The 13,745-nt window shown below is 46.0% G+C and overlaps 2 long non-coding RNA genes across 4 annotated transcripts in view; one reads left to right on the top strand and one right to left on the bottom strand.

Moving 5' to 3' along the window:
- LOC134957076 (uncharacterized) overlaps nt 1-7,341 on the bottom strand; it is a 398,476-nt gene extending 391,135 nt beyond the window's left edge. Inside the window, exon 1 of one of the 2 annotated variants that reach the window (XR_010186436.1) lies at nt 7,224-7,341. This is a non-coding gene — a long non-coding RNA (uncharacterized LOC134957076). The remainder of the gene's footprint in view (nt 1-7,223) is intronic. The other variant, XR_010186437.1, reaches the window with a different exon arrangement.
- A 650-nt stretch (nt 7,342-7,991) lies between these two features.
- The window catches only part of LOC134957077 (uncharacterized), a 154,212-nt gene continuing 148,458 nt past the window's right edge, over nt 7,992-13,745 (top strand). For both annotated transcript variants that reach the window (XR_010186439.1, XR_010186438.1), the window contains exon 1: nt 7,992-8,335. This is a non-coding gene — a long non-coding RNA (uncharacterized LOC134957077). The remainder of the gene's footprint in view (nt 8,336-13,745) is intronic.

Below are 13,745 nucleotides of genomic sequence, written 5' to 3'. Positions count from 1 at the left end.
TTTTTACATTGGTATCCATGTCAGTGAGTGTATGTTTTGCCTTCACACAAACTGTTTTTTTTTTTTAAATAAAAGTGATGTTTAAGGTGACACGCATATCAAACACGCTGGGGAAAGGTGGTATAGAGTTTTTACTTTGGTAAATTTCCATGATTGGAAAAAAGTCCTAACACTCCCATGTTTGCAAACTCGGGCAAACACAGAGCTTAGTAAATTTACCCTTTGATGTTAAGCAATTCCTCTTTCCCCGTGGGAGCTGCAGTTCATCTAATTATTTTGCCACCAGTAAAACCGATGCCACATAAAGATGGAGCCACGCTCCGTCATGGGGACACCTAATGCCGAGAGCGTTTCCGTCTGGGCGGGCGCGTGCTCCCGTGACAGAGACGCGCCCCATTCACTAGAATGGGAGAGCGTCTACCTCCGGGGTGGGTGTGCATCCGTGACGGAGATGCTGACCATGGCGACAGCACTACCCCTCATATGTCAACAAGCAAAACAGACCATACATGCACATCGGCCCACCGGGGATCTTCCTAGTGAACTCTATGGCCAGTCCACCCCTGGCATTCCTTATTAGAAAAGTATCCCGCATACATGCCTCTTATCGTGCAGGTAATTTGACAGTCATTCTTTGCCTCTAAAAAAAAGTTCTCAAAAATAAAAAAAGAACTAAACAGAATTCCCATTCTGTCAGAGCCAGAAACTTTATGCTTTATACACCATCATCTCTCTGCTCTATCCATCTTTGTTAATATTACAAAATAGGAACTAGACCATAGTACTTTGACCTTCTCTGTTCCTCCAGAAACTGCTAATCTTATATTTGACAAACTAATGTTTTGTGTGCTCCTTGTACATTTGCGGGAGAGAGGGAAAAAAAAGAAACCATTGTAACAGAACAGTGATTGTCGGGAAGAAAGAAAATTAAAAGCATCTGCTGAAAGGTTTAGAAAAATGTTTAAAAAAATCTTAAAATAATTTTTTTGCAAAAAGTCACCTTGTACTTTCATATCATAATTGCAAACGATATGCGAAGGTTCCTTCCCTGCTGTGGGACCATTTATTTTTAGCTAAGCTAAAAAAGTAAACAGGTAGGGCCAATAAATAATAAAAAAAATTATTATCAACTGAAATAAATATTTGATTTTAAAATCTGTTGAAATTTAACTCCAAAAAGCCTGAGAACAGTCTCAATTTTATGAAGTCAATGGGAGTGATAAAGGTATAGTGTTGGTGCACTGTAGCGTGAGGTATTTTGACAGCATTTTTCAATTGTAATTGCCATGAAGTATGATAGTATACTAGCACAGTAGGCATGAAATGTTCTGTATATGATTCATATGTTGACAGTCATAGGGGCAGATTCAAATAGCTGCATGGCTGCAGCTCTGCCAGTAGCTATTTGTTTACTGCCGCTAAGCAGCATGGCAAGCTCCAAAGGGTGCACTTATTGTGGACTTTTCCTGGCAGCCTCAGGAGAGGCAAAGAAAAATACACATTAATTGTACCCTCTGAGGTTCACTGCATAGGGTATCTCTATAGCTACAAGCAGGGGTGCCAGAATGTTTTGAGGTTGGGGGTAAATCCTTTTCTCCTAGTCCGTAGAGGATGCTGGGGACTCCAAAAGGACCATGGGGGACTTTGAATGGGTGTGAACTGGCTCCTCCCTCTATGCCCCTCCTCCAGACATCAGTTATAGGAACTGTGCCCAGAGGAGACGGACATTTTGAGGAAAAGGATTTTTTTGTTAAACTAAGGGCGAGATACATTCCAGCTCACACCACAAACACACCGTACAACTGGATTAGCAAGAATACCAGATAACAGTATGAACTAACAACAGCAACAAGCTGAATATGACTGATACACAACCTTCGTGTAACCGAAAACAACAAGTATCAATACAACTGCAAGTAACAGTCCGCACTGGGATGGGCGCCCAGCATCCTCTACGGACTAGGAGAAAAGGATTTACCGGTAGGTATTAAAATCCTATTTTCTCTTGCGTCCTAGAGGATGCTGGGGACTCCAAAATGACCATGAGGTCTATACCATAGCTCCAGACCGGGCGGGACTCTGCAGCACCGATTGAGCAAACATAAGGTCCTCATCAGCCAGGGTATCAAACTTGTAGAACTTAGCAAAAGTGTTTGAACCCGACCACGTAGCTGCTCGGCAAAGTTGAAGTGCCGAGACCCCTCGGGCAGCCGCCCAAGATGAGCCCACCTTCCTGGTAGAATGGGCCTTCACTGACTTTGGCAATGGCAATCCAGCCGTAGAATGAGCATGCTGTATCGCATTACAAATCCAGCGTGCAATAGTCTGCTTGGAAGCAGGATTTCCAATCTTGTTGGAAGCATACAGGACAAACAGTGCCTCTGTTTTCCTAGCAAGAGCCGTTCTAGTGACATAAATTTTCAAAGCTCTTACGACATCAAGAGATTTTGGGACTGCCACATCATCCGTAGCCACAGGTACCACAATAGGTTTATTTATGAGAAACGAAGAAACCACCTTCGGCAGAAATTGTTGACGAGTCCTCAATTCCACTCTATCTACATGAAAAATTAAATATGGGCTCTTGTGAGACAAAGCCACCAATTCTGACACTCGTCTGGCAGACGCCAAGGCCAAAAGCATGACCACTTTCCAAGTGAGAAACTTTAACTCAACCTTTCGCAAAGGTTCAAACCAGTGAGACATAAGAAACTGTAACACCACTTCCAGATACCACAGTGCCACGGGTGGCACAAACGGAGGATGGATATGCAGCACTCCCTTCACGAAAGTCTGAACCTCAGGAAAGGCGGCCAATTCTTTTTGAAAGAAAATAGATAAAGCCGAAATCTGCAATTTGATGGAACCCAATTTCAGGCCTGCATCCACGCCTGCCTGCAAAAAATTAAGGAAACGACCAAAGTGAAATTCCTCCGCAGGAGCTGTTTTGGTTTCACACCATGACACATATTTTCTCCAAATACGGTGATAATGCTTTGCCGTGACCTCCTTTCTAGCCTTAAGGAGAGTGGGGATGACTTCCCCGGGAATACCTTTACGAGCTAGGATTTGGCGTTCAACCTCCACGCCGTCAAACGCAGCCGCGGTAAGTCTGGAAACACGCATGGCCCCGGCAGTAACAGGTCCTCTCTTAGAGGAAGCGGCCAAGGATCTTCTATGAGCAATTTCCGAAGATCCGGATACCAGGCCCTCCGTGGCCAATCTGGAACGATGAGTATTGCCTGAACCCTTGTTCGTCTTATGATGCTCAGAACTCTTGGAATGAGAAGAAGCGGGGGGAACACATACACCGACTGAAACACCCACGGAGTTACCAGGGCGTCCACTGCACTGGCTTGGGGGTCCCTTGACCTGGAACAATACCTCGGAAGCTTCTTGTTGAGGCGAGATGGCATCATGTCTATTTGAGGAATCCAAACTTCTGCAAACAACTCTGGATGAAGGGCCCACTCTCCTGGATGGAGATTATGTCTGCTGAGAAAGTCTGCTTCCCAGTTGTCCACGCCCGGAAGGAAAACTGCTGATAGAGCGCTCACGTGCTGTTCCGCCCAGCGGAGAACTCTTGTGGCCAACGCCATTGCCGCCCTGCTCTTTGTTCCGCCCTGGCGTTTACGTACGCCACCGCTGTTATGTTGTCCGACTGGATCAGGACAGGTAGACCTTGAAGAATGTTCTTAGCTTGCAGAAGGCCGTTTTAAATGGCTCTTAACTCCAGAACATTTATGTGGAGACAAGATTCCTGGCTTAACCATTTTCCCTGGAAACTTCTTCCTTGTGTAACTGCACCCCAGCCTCGGAGACTTGCATCTGTGGTCAGCAGGACCCAATCCTGGATTCTGAATCTGCGTCCCTCTAGAAGGTGAGAACTTTGCAGCCACCACAGAAGAGAATTTTCCGGTGCATGTGCAGGTGAGACCCGGACCATTTGTTCAGCAGATTCCACTGAAACACCCTGGCATGAAACCTGCCAAACGGAATGGCTTCGTAAGCCGCAACAATCTTCCCTAGCACTCGAGTGCATTGATGAATCGACACTCTTGCCGGTTTCAGAATCTCCTTGACCATGGTCTGGATTTCCAGAGCTTTTTCCGCCGGAAGAAACACTCTCCGTAGTTCCGTGTCTAGGATCATGCCCAAGAAGGGCAGCCAAGTTGTCGGAATCTTTTGAGACTTTGGCAAATTGAGAATCCAACCATGATATTGCAGAACCGTCAGGGAGAGTTCCACACTTCTTAGCAACTGCTCTTTTGATCTCGCCTTTATCAGGAGATCGTCCAAGTATGGGATAATTGTGACACCCTGCTTGCGTAGGAGTACCATCATTTCCGCCATCACCTTGGTGAAGACCCTCGGGGCCGTGGAAAGCCCAAATGGCAACGTCTGAAATTGGTAATGACAATCCTGCACCGCAAATCTTAGGAAGGCCTGATGAGGAGGATATATCGGGACGTGTAAGTAGGCATCCTTTATGTCGACTGACGCCATAAAATCCCCACCTTCTAAGCTGGAGATCACAGCTCGAAGAGATTCCATCTTGAACTTGAAAGTTTTCAAGTATGGATTGAGGGATTTTAGGTTCAGAATCGGTCTGACTGAGCCGTCCAGCTTCGGCATGACAAAGAGGCTCGCATAGAACCCTTCCCCCCGTTGGGATGGTGGAACCGGGACAATGACCCTCTGTTGACACAGCTTTTGTATCGCAGCATGTACTACTTCTCTTTCTGGAAGAGAAACTGGCAAGGCCGATTTGAAAAAGCGGCGGGGGGGGGGGGGCATCTCCTGAAACTCCAGTTTGTCTAAGACCCAAGGATCCAGGGCTGATTGAAACCAGACCTGACTGAAGATTCGGAGACGGCCCCCCACCGGCATGGACTCCTGTAGGGGAGCCCCAGCGTCATGTGGTGGACTTGGCAGAGGCGGGGGAGGACTTTTGGTCCTGGGGGCGCCAAACACATCAGGCAACCTTTTTCCCCTTCCTCTACCTTTTGAAGTGAGGAAGGATGAACCCCTTCCTTTTTTGTATTTATTAGGCCGAAAGGACTGCATCTTATAATGGGGCGCCTTTTTCTGTTGTGCGGGAACATAAGGAAGAAAAGATGACTTACCCGCAGTAGCGGTAGACACCAGGTCAGCAAGTCCGTCACCAAACAAGACACTACCTTTAAAAGGGAGAGCTTCCATAGCATTCTTGGAGTCAGCATCAGCATTCCATTGATGAATCCACAGCGCCCTCCTGGCCGAGACCGCCATGGCATTGGTCGTTGATCCCAAGAGGCCAATATCCCTCGCCGCATCCTTTATGTAAGCTGCAGTGTCCCTGATATAACCAAGAGTCAAAAGAATGTTATCCTTATCAAGGGTATCCATGTCAGATGCCAAATTATCAGCCCACTTAGCAATAGCACTACTCACCCACACCGACGCCATGGCAGGCCTGAGGAGTGCACCCATAGTGACATAAATGGCTTTTAATGTCATTTCCTGCTTGCGATCCGCAGGATCCTTGAGGGCAGCCGTGTCAGGAGACCGAAGCGCCACCTTTTTGGACAGTCGGACAGAGCCTTGTCCACATTGCGAGACGACTCCCATTTCTCCCTGTCGTCAGAGGGGAAAGGATATGCCATAAAAATTCTCTTGGGAATCTGCCACCTTTTGTCAGGCGACTCCCAAGCCTTTTCACAAAGAGCGTTCAGTTCATGAGAGGGGGGAAACTTCACCTCAGGCTTTTTCCCTTTAAATAAACAAACCCTTGTATCTGGAACAGGAGGTTCCTCAGAAATATGTAAAACATCTTTAATAGCCACAATCATGTACTGAATTCTCTACCAATTTTGGATGTAAAGTGGCTTCACTAAAGTCGACACTGGAATCAGAGTCCGTGTCGGTATTCGTATCTGCCATCTGGGTAAAAGAACGTTTCTGTGACCCTGAGGGGGCCTGTACCTGAGACAAGGCGTCCTCCATGGATTTTCTCCACGTTTGTGTCTGAGAATCAGATTTATCCAGCCTCTTAGATAATAACGCCACATTTGCATTCAGTGTACTCAACACATTCACCCAATCAGCAGTCGGCTGTGCCGACAGAACCACTCCCAAATCCTTCTCTGCGCCCCCAGTAACTTCCTCCAGGGAGGAGCACTCAGCCTCAGACATGTCGGCACACTGTACCGACACACTCTCACACTGGCCAAAGGGGACAGACCCACAGGGAAGTCTGTAGAGAGAACACAGAGGGAGTATGCCAGCTCACACCCCAGCGCCCATATACTACTAAAACAATAATATATGCTAAATTGTGCTGTATTATATAGCACCAATTCGACTGTGCCCCCCCCCCCCCCCCGTTTTGCTCCCAGTACTTGAAAGGAGAGTGTAAGTCCGGACCAGCGTCTCTGCATGCACTGTGAAGAGATAAAATGGAGCTGGTAAGCTGTGCGGCTAAGCCCTGCCCCTTCCTGGCGCGCTGTAGTCCCACTTAAATTTAAATCTTTATACTGGCGGGGGATTCATACTTAGTGCCCTGGCACCCAAATATGCTGATTTTGCCAGTCTTAACAACCTCAGTAACTTGCTGCCCAGGGCGCTCCCCCCCCCCCAGTGCCCTGCACCCTGTGAGTGCCGTTGGGGTGTGGGAGCATGGAGCGCAGCGCGACCGCTGCGCTGTACCTCCGTTACTGAAGTCTTCTGCCGTCACTGAAGTCTTCTGCCTTCTGCATACTCACCAGGCTTCTGTCTTCTGTGAGGGGGTTGACGGCGCGGCTACGGGAACAAGCAGCTAGGCGCACCAAGTGATCAAACCCTCTGGAGCTAATGGTGTCCAGTAGCCTAAGAAGCAGAGCCCTTAACTCAGCAGAAGTAGGTCTGACTTCTCTCCCCTCAGTCCCACGAAGCAGAGCCTGTAGCCAGCAGGTCTCTCTGAAAATAAAAATCTAACATAAAGTCTTTTCCAGAGAAACTCAGTAGAGCTCCCCTAGTGTGTGTCCAGTCTCTCCTGGGCACATAATCTAACTGAGGTCTGGAGGAGGGACATAGAGGGAGAAACCAGTTCACACCCAGTCAAAGTCTTTTAGTGTGCCCATGTCTCCTGCGGATCCCGTCTATACCCCATGGTCCTTTTGGAGTCCCCAGCATCCTCTAGGACGTAAGAGAAATTACATATTGGCTCTCCCCAACCCCCTCCTCAGGTGCAGGGGAGTGCTTACCTCCAGAGCCACGCGGTGACTTGTCCTTCAAAAAGTGTGCCTCTGCAACGTGCTATACTATGCGCTGTCCTAGCAGGCTCTTCACAGATTCATTACTGGGAGGAGGTGTGGCCATGCTGAGCATGGCGGAACATCCCCGCCTCCTCACAGTGTTGCATCTCTGAAGCAGGGGCGTATCTACCCATTGGCCGGGATGGCACTCGCCAGGGGCGCCAGCCAAGGAGGGGCGCCGCCCAGCTGTTCCATCCGCGGCCATTGGGTAGATTCACTGTGCAGAGGCTGCGTGATCACCTGCCTGCTGCCGCCGCGCCCCCCCCCCCCCCCTCCCTCCACTTCCGCTCTCCATCCTCTCCTCACCCGCAGTGAAGTAAGTGACCACGGCAGCAGCAGCCATTGTTCTTGATGCTGGTGTCCGTCACTTGCACCGCACTACAATCAAGAATATGTGTAAACGACAGCTCCCAGCAGCAGCCCTTATTGCTGAGAGCTCCCGGCCGCAAAGGCTGCTGGGAGCTGTAGTTTTTGCAGAGTTTTTTGATTGTAGTGCGGTGCAGTGTTGGACGGACACCGGCATCAGGAACAGTGGATGCCGCCGCCGCTGCTGATGAGCAACTGCCTGGAGGGGGATAAGACAGGAGAGAAAAAATAATAAAAAAACAACAACAAATATATATATATGTATATATTATATATGTATACATATGTAGATATATAATATATGTATACATTATGTATATATATATATTATATATATATATATATATTATATATGTATGTATATGTACATATATATATATTATATATGTGTATATATATATATATATATAAACAGTGGTCGAAGTGGTGCGGTATACCGCCACTTCTTCCACTGACCCGGAAATTAAAGTGCAGCAGGAGGCTAGGGAAGTGGCCATCCTGCTGCACATGGTACTCCCATCCCTGCTCGGTGGCTGTGTAGAGCGCTGTACTATCTCACAGCCGCTCACCGGTGCCAGCCGCTCACCACTGCCCACCGCTCACCGCCGCCAGCCACCTGCCGCCATCTGCAACAAATGATGGTCAGAGGGACTTCACCGCCGCTGCCCATGGGTGCCTCCGTCGACCACAGTCAGGTAATGGTCCCCTGCTGTCACCCTCTCTCCCTGTCCCCACTGTCACTCTCGCTCTCCCTGCTGTCACTGTCGTCACTCTCTCTCTCCCTGCTGTCACTCTCGTCACTCTCTCCCTGCTGTCACTGTCCTCACTCTCTCTCTCCCTGTCATCACTCTCTCTCCCTATCGTCACTCTCTCTCCCTGTCCCTGCTGTCACTCTGGCTATCCCTGCTGTCACAATTTCGGATCATTCAGTGTGCTACAATGTGAATTTCGTCTCATTCAGTGTGCTACAATGTGCATTTCGGCTCATTCAGTGTGCTACAATGTTAATTTTGGCTCACTCAGTGTGCTACAATGTGAATGTCGGCTTATTCAGTGTGCTACAATGTGAATGTCGGCTTATTCAGTGTGCTACAATGTGAATGTCGGCTCATTCAGTGTGCTACAATGTGAATTTCGGCTCATTCAGTGTGTCACAATGTGAGTTTTGGCTCATTCAGTGTGCTACAATGTGAGTTTCGGCTCATTCACTGTGCTACAATGTGAATTTTGGCTCATTCAGTGTGCTATAATGTGAATTTTGGCTCATTCAGTATGCTACAATGTGAATTTCGGCTCATTCAGTGTGCTACAATGTGAATTTCAGCTCATTCAGTGTGCTATAATGTGAATTTCGTCTCATTCAGTGTGCTATAATGTGCATTTCGGCTCATTCAGTGTGCTACAATGTGAATTTCCTCTCATTCAGTGTGCTATAATGTGCATTTCGTCTCATTCAGTGTGCTATAATGTGCATTTCGGCTCATTCAGTGTGCTACAATGTGAATTTCGGCTCACTCAGTGTGCTACAATGTGAATGTCGGTTTATTCAGTGTGCTACAATGTGAATGTCGGCTCATTCAGTGTGCTACAATGTGAATTTCGGCTCATTCAGTGTGCCACAATGTGAGTTTTGGCTCATTCAGTGTGCTACAATGTGAGTTTCGGCTCATTCACTGTGCTACAATGTGAATTTTGGCTCATTCAGTGTGCTATAATGTGAATTTTGGCTCATTCAGTGTGCTACAATGTGAATTTTGGCTCATTCAGTGTGCTACAATGTGAATTTCGGCTCATTCAGTGTGCTACAATGTGAATTTCAGCTCATTCAGTGTGCTACAATGTGAATTTCGGCTCATTCAGTGTGCTACAATGTGAATTTTGGCTCATTCAGTGTGCTACAATGTGAGTTTCGGCTCATTCAGTGTGCTACAATGTGAGTTTCGGCTCATTCAGTGTGCCACAATGTGAGTTTTGGCTCATTCAGTGTGCTACAATGTGATTTTCGGCTCATTCACTGTGCTACAATGTGAATTTTGGCTCATTCAGTGTGCTATAATGTGAATTTCAGCTCATTCAGTGTGCTACAATGTGCATTTCGTCTCATTCAGTGTGCTATAATGTGCATTTCGGCTCATTCAGTGTGCTACAATGTGAATTTCGGCTCATTCAGTGTGCTACAATGTGAATGTCGGCTCATTCAGTGTGCTACAATGTGAATGTCTGCTTATTCAGTGTGCTACAATTTGAATGTCGGCTCATTCAGTGTGCTACAATGTGAGTTTCGGCTCATTCAGTGTGCCACAATGTGAGTTTTGGCTCATTCAGTGTGCTACAATGTGATTTTCGGCTCATTCACTGTGCTACAATGTGAATTTTGGCTCATTCAGTGTGCTACAATGTGAATTTCGGCTCATTCAGTGTGCTACAATGTGAATGTCGGCTCATTCAGTGTGCTACAATGTGAATGTCTGCTTATTCAGTGTGCTACAATTTGAATGTCGGCTCATTCAGTGTGCTACAATGTGAATTTCGGCTCATTCAGTGTGCCACAATGTGAGTTTTGGCTCATTCAGTGTGCTACAATGTGAGTTTCGGCTCATTCAGTGTGCTACAATGTGAATTTTGGCTCATTCAGTGTGCTACAATGTGAGTTTCGGCTCATTCAGTGTGCTATAATGTGAATTTCAGCTCGTACCGTGTGCTATAAGGCGAAAGGGACACCAGTACTAGATAGTATGAGGTTCTACTACAATGGACACGCCCCCTTTTGGGTGATACGTCCTTGACTTTTCCATACCCCCACTTCAAAATTTCCACTTCGACCACTGTACATATATATATATATATAAAACGAGCAGTTACCGGCACTCCACCTATTCACATGATGCCTCCGGTGCCATCCAGCTGATATAGCATATAATACTAATACTAATGCTATAATGCTAATACTGTTGGCCTGTCATGAAATATTGTAATATTGCTTTTATAATAATAAAAATAATCTCCACTATGAGCGCATTCTCCTTTCATCTTTGTCTTTAGAAATATATATCTGACGACAGTAAGTATTGCGTGGCTACGCCCCTATTTAAAAAATGTGTGTGTGTGTGGGGGGGGGGACGCCAGTGCCCTACTTTGCAAGGGGTGCTCAGACCCCTAGATACACCCCTGCTCTGAAGAGCCGGATATGACAGCGCTTGGCATAGCATCCTGCGGCATCAGACTTTAAAAAAAAAAACAGCATGCTGTGTCCATAAAGAGATTCAAAGCAGTATTTTTAGTTTAGCTTAGAAACTCTTCATGGCCTGGAGTGCCATTTATTGACCATCTGCTTTTCAACTTTTATCTGGCACCCAGGGAAGCTGATAATTTACCAGTAGTAAATTAAGGTTTTGGATATATATATATATATAGCATATTCTTAGATCCGGCACTCCTTGCTTCCCTGTATAATGCAACACGGGGCCATCCACTTAAATGATGTCATATAACGTGGTTCCATCAGCGGCATTCTTAGGCATAAACTACAAGACGTACTAAACCGTAGTTTCTACGTTACCGTTTTATTTTGAAATACAGTCATCAGGAATAAGCAGTACAAATGAGTCCTACCTTAAGTAGTATTCACACCCAGTGTATTGGTGCCAGAGCGCGCCAATTTCGACCAGCGCTGACATCATCTGCAGCAGACGTCTACCACATGAACATCAGCGTCAGTCCATAGAAAAAGTGTATATCCATCATCATGGAAACAGTTAGCAAAAGAATTTAGCTTAATTCAGTCCACAGTCTGAGGATATGATGAGGATATGATGTATGAGGTTAATTTAGGAGACCCTAACATTAAATTCACCTATGATATATAGTACAATCCACATCAATACACTTTTTGGATCTTACTGTCTCTTTAAGGGACAATAAGTTGGTAACATCACTTTACACCAAGCCGACAGACTGTAATACTGTGTTACCAGCTTCTAGTTGTCATCCCACTCCATTAATTAATGGTTTGCCATTTTCACAATTTCTACATATACTGTACATAGGATTTGTAGTGACCCAGACGATGAGACATTATATCTGTAAAATATGCGCTGTAAATTTTTACCACGAGGTTATTCTAATCAACTATTACAAAAAGCTATGGAGCGTGCAGTATCAATGCCCAAAATCCCAGAATCAAAATTGAGTCATGAATGTGTTATGAACCATAAGCAGTGGTTCATTCCTGTTTTGCTTTTTGTTCATGAATTTTATGTTATATTGCTGTTTGCATGCTAGGATTTCTCTTGTACTTATTTAGAAGACTCTTGTTGGCCGCCTGTGGTGAGTCTGTGTAACTGCAGCCTGGCTCTTATCTGTGTAGCCTCACCTGCCAGTATTTTGCCCATTACCTTGTGCCTTGCTTTCAGCCATCCTGATTGGGGCATGCTTCCCTTATTACCCAGCTAGCCCTGCAGTCCAGCACCGGTGAAGACGTTTTTTATTGTACCTGTATGTTCCAGTTCTTGGTTAGCTTCCTGCAAGCTTGTCCTGGTCCCTGTCAGCAGCTTCCTGTGGAGCCTTTCTTCCTGCCTCTGGTGTGTTCCTGCATCCAGCGTGTGTACTCCAGTGTCCTGTGTCCAGTTTCCTGAGTCCTGTCTGAGGGATCGTTTCCTGTTGTCCTCTGAGTTGCTTTCCAGTAGAGTGGTCTGGTATCCAAAACTTCTGGGTTCTGGCCATTTCCTGCGCACACCTGTCGTGGTGTCGCGAGTAGTGGCGCTGCTGCACTTTATGGCTGAAGCCGTATTGTCTTTATCTGTTTTAGTCGTGTCAGTCTTAGTTAGTTTTCCCCTTGTTCTTCTCTGTCTCAGTTAACGCCTTGTCACCTATTAAGACCAGGGGGCATCAGAGTTTGGGCGCACCTAATTCCCCCATTCAAACGCCGCTGCCATGGGCACAAGAAACCATAGTCTTGCAGGCATTAATCGACAACTGGGAAGGACAACGGAGTCAGGTTTTTTTTTGTTAGGCATTGCTTATCTCAGTTCATTTGCAGCTTTTTGCATCCGTACTTGGAACAGAACATAACAGAATGTCAACAAGAAGCTGTGGTTGGGTTAATGATTTTAGTAATGCTTGTAAGAAAATTTGTGCTGAAGCAAAAAGATATTGGCCGCTGGTACAAGATGACCCTAAATTACCCTCTTTGGTTAATAAAAACAAATGCCCTGTTATTGTAGTTGTAAAAATATCCGTGACACAGTTGTTGTGACAGATATTACTAAATTAAAAACTCAGCAGATGCACTTTTTGACCAAAAAAACAGGGGTATATAGGTGCTTCGGATGTACTACATGTACATATCTTGAAGTGGGTAATTATTTTCTTCATCCATATACAGGTAGAAAAATATTAATACATCATGTTCTCACATGGCCAAGCAAATATATAGTCTATTATATTCGATGCCCGTGTGATAAACTGTATATGGGCAAATCAATACAGACATTTAAAGAGAGAATGGCACAACATAGAAGTGCCATTCAACAGTGCCTTATGGGCAAATCAATTGATCAGCCAGTGGCCCAGCATTTTAAAAAAGCGAGTCATAGTTTAGCACAATTCAAATATAAAATAATAGACCATGTTCCTGAGAACAGCAGGGGTGGAGATTGTGACAGGGTTCTATTACAGAAAGAGACTAAGGGGGTCATTCCGAGTTGATTGCTCGTTAGCAACTTTTTGCAGTGCTGCGATCAGATAGTCGCCGCCTATGGGGGAGTGTATTTTAGCTTTGCGAGTGTGCGAATGTTTTTGCAGCTGACGGCACAATTTTTTTTTGCAGTTTCTAAGTAGCTCTGGACTTACTCAGCCGCTGCGATCACTTCCGTCTTTTTGGTCCCGGAATTGACGTCAGACACCCGCCCTGCAAACGCTTGGACACGCCTGCGTTTTTCCAAACACTCCCAGAAAACGGTCAGTTGACACCCACAAATGCCCTCTTTCTGTCAATCACCTTGCGATCGGCTGTGCGAATGGATACTTTGTTAAATCCATCGGCCAGCACCGATCCTCTTTGTACCCATACAACACGCCTGCTCAATGCGGTGCATACGCATGCAC

This window comes from Pseudophryne corroboree, chromosome 9, assembly GCF_028390025.1.
Source record: "Pseudophryne corroboree isolate aPseCor3 chromosome 9, aPseCor3.hap2, whole genome shotgun sequence".
In the NCBI taxonomy this organism is placed as follows: domain Eukaryota; kingdom Metazoa; phylum Chordata; class Amphibia; order Anura; family Myobatrachidae; genus Pseudophryne; species Pseudophryne corroboree.
This window is presented reverse-complemented; position numbering and strand designations above follow the sequence as displayed.